General features: G+C 28.7%; 1 protein-coding gene and 1 long non-coding RNA gene across 3 annotated transcripts in view; one reads left to right on the top strand and one right to left on the bottom strand.

Moving 5' to 3' along the window:
- Positions 1 to 12276, bottom strand: part of LOC129960905 (uncharacterized) — a 516162-nt gene that overhangs the window by 243714 nt on the left and 260172 nt on the right. The gene's annotated exons all lie outside the window — the stretch shown is intronic.
- LOC129960904 (sal-like protein 3) overlaps positions 5223 to 12276 on the top strand; it is a 206746-nt gene continuing 199692 nt past the window's right edge. The window contains exon 1 of the mRNA XM_056074623.1: positions 5223 to 5600. The gene's annotated coding sequence lies outside the window, so the exon portion shown is untranslated. The remainder of the gene's footprint in view (positions 5601 to 12276) is intronic.

Consider the following 12276-nt stretch of genomic DNA (forward strand, 5'->3'; position numbering starts at 1 on the left):
CGCCATTACTACTCCGTAAGGTATAAAGTATCTTGAAGCTTGTTCGAAATTTGGTGAAATTCTTCCCAATTATACGATATACAAATACTTCCCAATTACACCATACAACAAAAAAATGATAGGGAAAATTATCTATTTAAAAATTTTATAAGTAACTCATATTTTAAAAAATATGATAATTTTCTAATGCTCATATAATTATTTAAATGCTCTATTTATTTTAAGTGCTAAAATTTAATTTCTTCGAAAATTTATTTTATTTGCTCGAGTTGTTTTCTGAAAATACTAACCACCAATTTCAATTGCTCGTGAAAACATGAACTACTGCTAATGTACGAGCCATTTGCTGGGGAGGGCAAATTATTTTTTCCATGCTCGCTGTTTCCTTTTACTGCTGAGACTGATGATCACAACAAATTAAAATAAATTGTACGATGCGACGGATGTTTGGAAAAAAACTAATCATTACGCCTAACGATTAGAGCTAGGCTGTCACAACTGTTTGTTAAAATGTAATCACACGATTAGTGAATGTTCCGTCTCACTGAAATGAGCTACCTTTTAGTCGACTACTCTTTTACGCTACAGGTTTTTCTGCCAATAAACAGTCTCTGGTATGTGGTTTGATTTGATTATTTTTTAACGCTGCTTCTGGGATGAGAACCTAAAATCGTACTTGTGCAACCGAATGTAAATTTTCGAGACAAATTTTAAATAAACGAAAGGACTTTTGAAATTTATTTGTTGCAAAACTACTACAGACAAGAGTCGATTTTTAAAACGCGTTTCTTTTTAAATTTTGCCAATATAGTTCCTCCTTAATAGCGTGATTATTAGTAATTATTAATTTAAATTAATATAAGTAAAAGTAAAATTTTCAAATATCCTCTGCGAATTTTTTATTACTGAACAGATTTATTCCTCATTTCATTCTCTAAATTTTAGGAAACGTCGTTTCTGGAAACGCTTAACGTTTTCGAGAAAACTGAAATTTTTACACAAAAAAAGTAAACACAAAAAAATGATTTATTGTACCATTAAAAAAGACTACAATTTAAATTAAATATTTATAACATGTTTAATAATTTTTTCAGTACTTTAATTCAGGAACACCAAATTTCACACTTTATTATTCTTTCTCTTCTATGCGTCACATTAATTACATTAATGCATATATAAATATTTGTTTGTTTATCTTATTTGTATCTCCTAAAATATATCAAGCCGCTTGAATGCATTTTATGAAACTAAAGTCAAACTGTACAAATCCATTTTGAAAATTAGCTTATTTTTTCAGTATTTCAGACCAATAGAACATGATGCGTTTTCATGAATTACGAATTTTTTTAGAAATACATGATAAAATTACTTTATATTTCATTTTTTGAATTTAAATTTTTTTTCAATACCATTTTAATTTACATATTCAATATATCGTGCTTTTAAAAGTATTTTTTTTTTGTTTGTTGTTGTTTTTGCGAAGGAATTATCTGTAAGGATTTTAAAAAAAGGTATTTGATGGTGGAAAATTTTAAAATGAGAACAAGTAGCCAAAACGGCAACTCATTTCTACGCATAGAGTTCGGAAGTTATTATGTGAACCGAAGCAGTATGACTTCGCCAAAAGAGAGAGAGAGTGATTCGTTTTATAGCATAAAGCCGTAACATTACTTGTTTCGAAAGGATATGGATACACAGCATAGATCCAAATCACCACTGAAAATCCTTCAACAAGCATGTATCCTGTATCCTTCTTGACATGTATTGAATTCCCGTTTGGAGATGGGGAAATAAACAAAATGTAGAAGGGGAAAAAATGTACAAGAAGGCGATGCCGAAAAAGCTATGCTGCTGTTACGGAGATATGAATTTCGTATTTAGGTTGTTCTCGACGCTCTTGGCTTTCACAATTGAAGCTGCACAATAAAGATCTATTATTGAATATATCTTGACATCGACTCTCTGAAGATTCAATACAATATTTATGTATTATTCGATAAAGAGGATTGGCAATATTTTCCAAGGAAAATAATAAGCTGCTTTTTTTCTGTCTTCTCTCAGTGTTTTTAGTATATGCTTCCATATATATATGATAATGAAATTTTGAACTCTGACTGAAATATCGGTTTTCAGGACCACTGAAATACATGTTAAGGAAACGGATATTCAAAAGGCGTTTCTGTTTAGAGTTATAACTCATTTTCCTTCATATAAAGCTGAAACGTTAGTACCAAGAATTGTGAAATAAGTGAACATTGATAATTATGTGTATCTCACACAATTAGTAAAATAATTTTTTTTAAAAACCTTACTAGTAAACTTTATTAAAATTCTCTAAACATGATAATTTACCATTTGCTAACAATATAACTGTTTGTTTTCCCTCGCATATAAAAAACTAAAATTGCAAAAATTATTTAATTTTTTTTTTATTCATCGAGTAGAGGGGAAAAAAAATGCCTTCTATTTTAGAAAAAAATCATGAGAAAAAATGTTTATATATATATATGTATATATATGGATTTGTCTTGTTTGTAACCTCAAATACGCCACGCATTTTATGCAGTATGTGAGCGGACTGAATCAAGAGTTCTTTCAGCGTGGTTGAAAAATGAATATTTAATAACTCTGTTATTCGTAATGCTGTCCCTGCATCCGAAAATGAATTATTTTTTCATTCATCCGTGAAGAGTTTCAGAGTTTGTTACTTGATTAACTATGGAGCGATAATGTGAGTTTAATGTACGCTTTGCTCAAGTCAATTTAAAATAATATCTAAAATGATTTGGTGGGTTTATTTTTTACACCGAAATAATCGCTTGATAGAAATTTTAATATTTTGTGATATTGGATTGAAATATAACAGCTGTAACTTTAAAAGCAGCATAGGAATTTTCTTCTTTTTCGCTAGGGAAAATTAAATTTTCTGAAAGCAATAAAAAACAATAAACTTTTTATTCGTGTAATTATGAAGAAATATTTTTCCAGATATATAATGATTTTTCTTCTTCAAATCTTTTGCTCAAAAATGCCAAAGTCAAAACTACCGTTCTCTCCCCCAATTCTGTGTTAAAATATCCAAACCTGTCTGGGGTTTTAACTGAATTCTCGGTAAAATCATTTCAATTCAAATTTAAAAGATTGAATTATCCTTCCACAGTAAGATATTTAAACCGAAAAAGGCATTCTTCCTTCAGATTCCACCGCATTTGTGAGAAAAATGAAAGAAAAAAAATCAACTTGAATTGCAAAATGTTATTAAAATTCATTATACAACTATGCTGAATTTGTTGTTCCTTTAATTGATTGATTGATTGATTAATGTTTCATTCTCTTACTTATTTTCAAACTTCTAGAATTGAAAAATTTTAAAACGTCTTCTGCGTTACCTGTCAAATGTTAAAAATTAAACCTAAATTGTAAGTGAAATTGGCTACTTGAATCTCATAACTGACTCAGTTGGAAGGGATGTCGATAATTTCAGCCTAAAATATTTAATAAAGTAAAGTATTTTATCCTAAAGGGGATTAATGAGTCGAATATATTTTCTGCAGCATGGTTGCTTGTATTTTAAAGTAAGATATCATAGGAATCGCAAAAAATTTCACAGCGCCTTTTATCATCCACTTCCCAAGTTTTTCGAAATAAGTCACGGTATTTGAGAAATCATTTTGCCTAAAAGTTTTACATACAAATTTTATAAGTAATCACATTGTATTGAATTTCTTTTTATTGATTACTACTTGCCGCTTGTTTTATTTACTTACCTATTTTGTGATCTAGATAAAAAAAAAAAAAAAATCGGAAGAAAATAACATGGCGAATTTATAGAAATTTCAAAGTTCGGATTACTGAAGTCTGATGTTAACTTATTTATCAGGGAGGGGGGCAATTTTACTTTTTACTAGTCCCCCAACCCATTATGGGAGGGGGACTTAAAAAAGAATCAAGTAATTTCAAACTGGCTGGTAGGATATTTTATTAACAAAATAATTTGAAAATACTTTTAAGAAAAAACTACAATGTAGAATTTAGCTTCAACAGAAGATTCTTTCACTTCTATTTTTATAAACTATTCTATTATTATATATGATATTTATAAATGGTTTATGTTCCATTCATGCAGTTCAATTAAACCTTCTCTTGATTTTCAAATTTTAAACGAATGATTCCAAGGAATTCCTGAGAAATTAATGCCGTTCCACTTGATTTACTTTACGTTCAAAGTTTTCATCCGTATTCGAGAATATGTCTGTTTCTGTAATTTCATTAATTTCAAAAAATCTTCCTCGAGAATTCTCAATTTGTTCGCTGAGTATTTTATAGATTTGTTCAACAAATATATATATTTTTTTACATGGAATATCATTGTTGTTGAAATAAAGCATTTAGATCCCATTAGCTTTTTCAAAGGGATATTTGATAAGGCTTCAATAAATAATTTTGATTTGAAAGAATTATACAGAATGTTCATTTTTTCATTATCTTTCAGAGTAAAACTGACTAAATATAAATAAGAGTTCGAGTTTTTTTTATAATGAGACTTTTCCATTCATTTAGATAAGAGTTGCTTTTAATATATCACTAAGAATTGTGCATTTCAGTTTTGGAATTCAGAAAATGAGTATTTTAATGAGGGGGGGGGAAATGATGAACCTTTAAGTCATAATAGCACTTAAACATATTTTGTCATTTATCACTTCTAAAAATAATTCTTTTACCATGATTGATTTAGAATTAGAAATCAAAGAAATGCAAATTACCGAATATAGTTACTTATTTCTAATTAATACAAAGAGTATTTTCATATATCTATATATACAATCTTTAATTTAACAGAATTGGAGGGCACATATGTCAGTGCTCGCTCCAATATAAAAAAATCCAATGTGGTGTCAAGAATATGATATATTTGCAACCGAAACTTTTTGCTTTAACTTAAAGAACTTTTTTAATATAAAAGTGATTGCTTTCGACGCTTAAAGAAGAAGAAAATATATTTTTTATATGAGTTCACAGTCATTTCATCCTTTCTTTTATTTTATACATATATTTTTTAAAATTATTTCCGAAACCCACCAGAACTTCATTTGATGAAAGAAGCGCTCCCTCAAAATGAAAAGGCGCGCAAAATTCTTGGCGAGAGCGGCCGCAAACGAAATACTAGTACTAATAATAACGGGGCGATATCCAAAACAAAGATGATGACAGTTTGAGGGAAGGGGGGGCAGGCCAGTAGCCCCTCCCCTCCTTTTCGCCACTGGTGGATGCACATATTCAAAACTTCAGCGTCGCACACACAAACTATAAATCACATTTGCCACTCTACATGATTGCGCTTACGTCAGAGACTGGGCCGGCCCACAGTAGCCAATGGGAAGAGAGTTATCAGAGTGCGCGCTCGAGGATCGCACGGTACCAGTGGCAGAAGCGAGCAGCAACGGGTCCGATTGGGACCTCGCGCGATATATACATTTCCCGTCGTTTGCAGAGAAAGGCCTGCTTGTATCAGTAAAAAAGGAACAGCTGGAATTCTCCATGTCGCTTTGCAATTGACTCGAAACGACACTTCTTACATGTCACTGAGGGACCTCGACACGGTAAGTCAATGAGAAAAAAAGATTTTTTTAAAAAATGTTCGCCGGTAAAATTTTATTTTTGAGGCCTTTAAACTTACATCGAAAGTTTTTGTTTACTTTTTGTGGGTATGTGGTTCAGGATTGGAATGTTTCATATCCTGATGCACAAACAAATTATGATTTATATTTGTTGTTGTATAGTTTTCAAATAATTTTATTGAATTAAACAATTTTTTAATAATTGTTTTATGTTTAAAGAAAATTGCGCCTTTTACACTACAAACAGCCTTCTTTGAGGTGGTACCTAAAAAATGTGTTAATTTAGTCTCATGACACTTAAAAGTAATATCATCAGCGTTTATTGTTTTATATTTCTCTAACATTTTCCAATCTTTCATTGATTTGTGATGTCCATTTTCCTCCTTTATGGGAAACGAAATTTTGAGGTTCACACTTGGTTAGCTATAATTATCGAATTCAATATAATCAAACTATTTTTATTCAATGGGTGGCTAGAACTTATTAAACCCCTATTCATCTGAAGCTTTTTTCCATTTACTCAAAATAATATAATGCTTCTTTCAGTATCTATGCGTTTCTCTTTTCTGATGGTTCTATACTGTATGTTGTTAAAGTTTGAATGACTATACTATAGTGAAGCTTTTTTATTTTTTATTATTTATATTTATTATGTAATAACTATCACCATTACATATAATAAACTCCATTACTGAAATAAGTAAATGTTAAATTTTCTATTCCTTGATTAATTACTTTCTTTTACCTTTTGCCTGTTAATTTACCTTAATAACCAACCTGCTTTGTTAAAATATTTTTAAAAAATCTTGTGTGCTTTTAAAGAAAACTATATATTCAAGTTAATTTAAATCGCAAGTACTAACAATGATAAGTATAACGCAGATTAATATCTTGATTACCTGTTTGCCTTTATTTAATTATTACCTAAACGCATTACTCATGGATTTACAGATAAAATGAAATCTTTTTCAGAATTTTCTTCGAAAATCAGCCTTCTTAAATATAGTTAAGAAGAAAAAAGTCGTACTTCTATTGTTATATTTATGGGAACACGCTAATGACAGATAGTGTCTATATTTAGGTGTCAAGCTTAAGAAACGTCAACTTCTTTGATGCCACGCCAAATCTGATTTTACTCTTATAAGCTTATCTTTATCTCATGAAGAATTTTATGGGAGATTCCGAATGCCTTCTTGTACATATTTAAATCGTGTTCTTCTTTTTATGCATTCGTTTACTAGTGTCGGAAGTTCAGCAACGTGGTTTCAATCCCAGTGAAAGTGAAACGTCACTTGTTTTGGCCTTGAAGAAGGCAATTAAGATAGGTGCGAAATTCCATGTCAAATTTCAAAATCTTAACTTTAGAAAGATAGGGAAGTTAATTTTTAATATCATATAAAAAAATATCTTTTTTTTTTAAATTCAGTTTACAAAATTTTTCCAAAAAATTAATGTTTATTAAATTTTGAATGGCCTTTTGAACTTTTTAAAACTTTTATTTGTTAATAGGGATTTTAGAGCGATATTTTTTTCTTTTTCTTTTTTACCAGAAAAATTTCTAACATAACAGTACAAACATACAATACACTTTACTAGCGTTCGTTATTCGAGTACGAATTAATCTTAACTTTTACTATTACCTATTACTAATTTAATATATTAATTATTCTAAATTAAATTTTTGAAAAATTGAAAGAAAGTAATTGGTCATTTTATAGCTATGAAAGAAATAAAATTAAAACGGAGGTGTTTTATTATAATTAAATATAATATTCAAAAATGAAATATGATTATTTTTGTTAAAACTATTGTAAATAAATAAACTGAATTCTTGTTGACATTTTCATAAACTCTAGAAAAGTTTATTGTTTGATTTTTTTTTAATGTAAATCATTAGCAATAGATTCTATTTATTTAGTGTTTACTTAGTTCAAATTATTTCTATTAATCTTTGAATTTTCTTAATATTTTTCAATATCTGTATTCTTTTTTTTTCTTCGAATTTAGTTTAATATTCAGTTTTGAATATTTATAATTAGATAGAACGAATGATCAGTTTTAAAAATTTAATTCTTTATATTATTCATTATTTAGAAAATAATTTTTGTCTATGATAATATGAAATAAATGAAATCCCCAAAGGGGCTGTTTTTAAAAATACCCCCCAAAAATTTTTTTAACTGATATTTTAGTTTAAAAAATTTTCTTTTCGCTCAATACAAAATGATTGTGATGATTTATCAAAAAATTATTTGTATTTGCGTATCAGGTGTGTCTTAACTATTATTTTAAATATTAAAACTACTCGATTCTTTAAAACTCTTAAATTTATATGAGAGAAAAGATCTCTTTATTGATCCGAATAAATAATACTTTCCCCTCATTATTTAATTTTTGATACCTCACCTAATAATACTTTCCCCTCATTATTTAATTTTTGATACCTCACCTAATAATACTTTCCCCTCATTATTTAATTTTTGATACCTCACCTAATAATACGCAAGAAAGAAAATTTGAATTTTTTAAAAATTGTATTTTTTATTCGATATGAGTCTGAATAATACCATTCACTTCACTGAATTAGTGACAGGACTGGTTAAGATTCATATCGCAATTAGTCACAGTATTTTAATTATTCTTTAGTTGATAATGGATATTGTACTTATAATATTTGGCAGTGATTGTGCTAGTACACCGACTTAGTTCCTATAAAAATTAATAATAAATTTACCAATTTTATGTGTTCCTCTTGTCTTTTCATCTAATTGTGTAGTTAAATACTTAGTTGTGATAATATAATTCTATATGTAAGCAATTTTTTTGGCTCTTTTTTTATTTTTTCATTTTATTGTTAGTTAATCTAATCATTTTATTAAATATTGACTTAGTTCTAATAATTATTCATATATATAAGGAATCATGTTCTCTCTTTTTGTTTTCTCTTCTGAAATATGCGGCTTTTCATCTAACTGTTAGTTATTTAATCTTTCTAGTTAAATATTGACTTCAAAATTTGTTAATATAAGCACACTTTTTTTTTGTTGCTTTTTTTATCTTATTGTTAGTTAATTTAATCATCTTATCAAATTAACGAAGTATTGACTTATTTCTAACAATAATTCATAAATGGATGCAATTTAATTTGCTTTTTTGTTTTATCATCTAACATAAGTGCCTTTATATTTAATTTTATTGTCTAGTTGAACATTGACTTCATAATTTATTAATGTAAGCAATCTTATTTGGTCTTTTTTCCCTTTTTCACCTTGTTTATGGAAAACAGCTAACTATCGAGTTTTTTTTTAATGTTTCAGAAAGTTAGTAATTTTTCTCATTTCGAATAGTAACTTCAATGATAAATTGATTTTCTTTTTTTTGTCCAAGCTTAAGTTAAGACATTGAATCGGCATGTTTCGCTTAAGATTAATTTTAATTGCAGGAGCACAGTTAAAAATATCTTTTTTCCTTCTCTCTGCTTCTTTTCCTTTGTTTCTATTTTTAAAACCTCAACTAGGATGGGAGAAAAACGTGTGGTAAAAGATTCACTTCTTGATATCTTATGCGACTTAATATGAGTATCTGTCCGCGCTTGCTTTAATTAAATAATATAAATCCTTCTTTATACTTAAAACGATCAACAAAATTATTCTTTAAAATAATTCTGCTGTATGATTATCGAATTATGATTTATCATAACTTGTTAAATGTTTATAACTCTGCATAAATTGCTAATATCCTCACTAAATTCATAATAGCTTGTTGTTACGAACTGGAATCTTTTAACAGATTTTTTTGATGAATGATTAATGTTTATTAAAATTAAAAATGATTCATTTTTGAATAAATTACAGAGAATCGGCGAAATATCAGTTGTTGTTTTTTTAATAAGAAGAAATATGAAATATAAAATAAAAAATAAACTGTTAATTTTCGTTGGGCTCCGAAACTTTCTTCCAAATTAAATTTAGTTAGTTAATTGTCAAATAAAGAAAAGTAAAAATGAAATAGATGATTAATTAGTGATAAAAAAATTATTCTCAGAACATTGTCATACGTTGATACATATTCCAATTTCAATGCACAAAATGATGAAAAAAAAAAATCTTTAAAATCGCTCCGATTTCACTGAATATTTTTTTTAAAAAAATAACGATTATAAAACTTTTTTTTTTTTAAACCGAGGACTTTTAAAATTAAGTAAATATTATTCCTTATTTATTTAAGGCTCCTAAATTTAGCCAAAAACTTATTGTAAACAATAATAAGTCGTTAGGAAACAATTTAAATGAGTAACTTAATGCTTGAATTCCAATCTTCTAAGGTTTCAAAAAATGCCAAAAAAGTCCCAAAAACAAATAAATAAATTATACTGGGCAGATGACGTTTGTCTATGGACTTTTTTCGATAAGCTTTATCAAAGGGATCTACCAAGAATATCAAGAGTAGTGTACTCTTTCTGTAAACAATTGTAGAAACAGATAAGCAAAATAAACGAAAGACGTAAGCAAAATGCCATCACTTGTTGCTCAAGAAACAGGGTTACCTACCTTCACGGAGTTCAAGGTCATCTTATACTTAAAGGCAACTTGACTTAAAATTTATCATGCATATATAATTAATCATTCAGTGTTTTAGTTCATCGATTACTATACTTATCTTTTAAAATTTTTCTGATAATAAAAATTGGGAATGTAATTTTTAAAATATTTTATGGTAATTTTTTGATACGAATGCATTGGAATCAATCTTAGTGAGGTTTCAGAATCACTTAATAATTACTATTATTGTTTCTAGTTTTAGTTCACATTATATCAACTTTGGATAACACACCTGCTAATAATAAGATGTATTCAATCGTATAAAAAAATATTTCGCTTTGCTGGCATAGACTGTACTTACAACCACTATTTTTAAAAAAAATTCCATCAGTGCAAATTGAATTATGTATTTCTTAAGCGTATAAGAATTGTTCGGAAGGAATCCTAATTTTTTTAGGTGTTACTGTAAACTTAATTACTTTCTTATATTAAAATGTTAATTACTTATATTTTCTTTGCATATCATTTTTCTATATAAGTTTCATTCGAAATACTTGTTCAAATCATAAAAAAAAAAAGTTAAAATATTTTGTCTTTCTCAAATTTTCACTTCTGATTTCGTTGTTTTCGACTTCTCTATGTTTCTGAAATCCTGTGAAAACCTTTAAAATATTCGAAGTAATTAACTAAAAAGGAATAGAACAAAAAAACTTTAAAATTTTGATAATAACATATATAAATATTTCTTTTTTTTTCTGTTGTAACTATAGAAGTTAAAGTAGTCTAAAACACGTCCTTAGTAAATTACTGTTACTATTGTTTGATTATTTTACTTGGAAAATATATAAAGATAAAACGGTAACATCCCTCATCTTTGCAAAAATAGGAAAAATTCGTTGCTATCATTTATTCTAAACAAATCTTGATAGCCGTTAGTTACAGTATTTCTTACTAATACTTTCAGTTTCACCTAGCAGACTGCGTTATAGGCAGCTGACCCTAACAGTTCACCTCGGCGTTACACCATACCCTTCCTTATCTTGTTTTACGTCGGGTCCCCTAACTATCTTTAAGACCGTATTTTTTATGATATTGTTCCCCTTACAGTTTCTTCAGTGGAGGTCTCCCATCCTTAATGCTTAAAAAACAGTCGCTAGTTTTACATAATGTCTAATCCCGGCTTGGCAAATAGTTTTCTTCTAAATAACAGAGATAACTGATCGTGCAGAACGCTTTTTCAAAAACTTCTCCCCCCCTCCCCCATATACAACAAGTGATGTTTGTTTTTTTTTGAACTAGAGCAAGATATATACTGCTGCTAAAATATCTAAGGAAGAAAATACTTAAAAGACGGGGACTACGATCGGGTTTCTCTCGGCTCTGATCCCTAAAACCAATACAGGGGGAGAAGGGGTGGGGGAGAAAAGAGTCAGTCACCCCTGTTTGCTGTAGAGGTGCCGAAAGTGTAACGGAATTCTCAGCGCTTCGGGCTGGATTACATTGCGAGAAAACTCTTCAGTCCCCTGCACACAGTTTTGTCTGAGGAAACAGACAATGAGCGACAACTCAGACGATTGTTTTTAGCTAACCTGGCACTTTACTTACGCCCCACCCAATGCGGTTGGAAAAGATTTAAGTGTTTTGCGCCCCAAAAGAAACGAAATTGAACAATGGGCTTTTTCATTTCATTGAAATTTTCGTCTGTTTGCTGTTGTATAAAAAAAATAACTGGGTGATTTAGTTTGGCGTTAAAAGTGTTTGGAACCACGCTTCGATTTAAATGTATATGCTTGAAGAGAATGAATTTACTTTGCATTGGGGATTTACTTTTATTATTAGGGTTGGAAACGTGCCACTTTACATTCCATTTAAATTGTTGCAAGAAACCAGAAGTAATTTATGGTTTCATTTACCTATGATAGTCAACAATCAAGCATCTTTATACAAAACAGTTTATCTTATCGAATACTGATATACTAGGTATGCGCATATTGATAAAATTTGGAACGCAAGACTCTATTCTTATAATTAAAATAATTAAATTTGGCTAAATAAAATAAAGAAAAAAAAACATTGTTTAGGGACTTAAACCTGCAGATGACCTAAGCAAATATGTT

This window comes from Argiope bruennichi, chromosome X2 (assembly GCF_947563725.1).
Source record: "Argiope bruennichi chromosome X2, qqArgBrue1.1, whole genome shotgun sequence".
Lineage (NCBI taxonomy): Eukaryota > Metazoa > Arthropoda > Arachnida > Araneae > Araneidae > Argiope > Argiope bruennichi.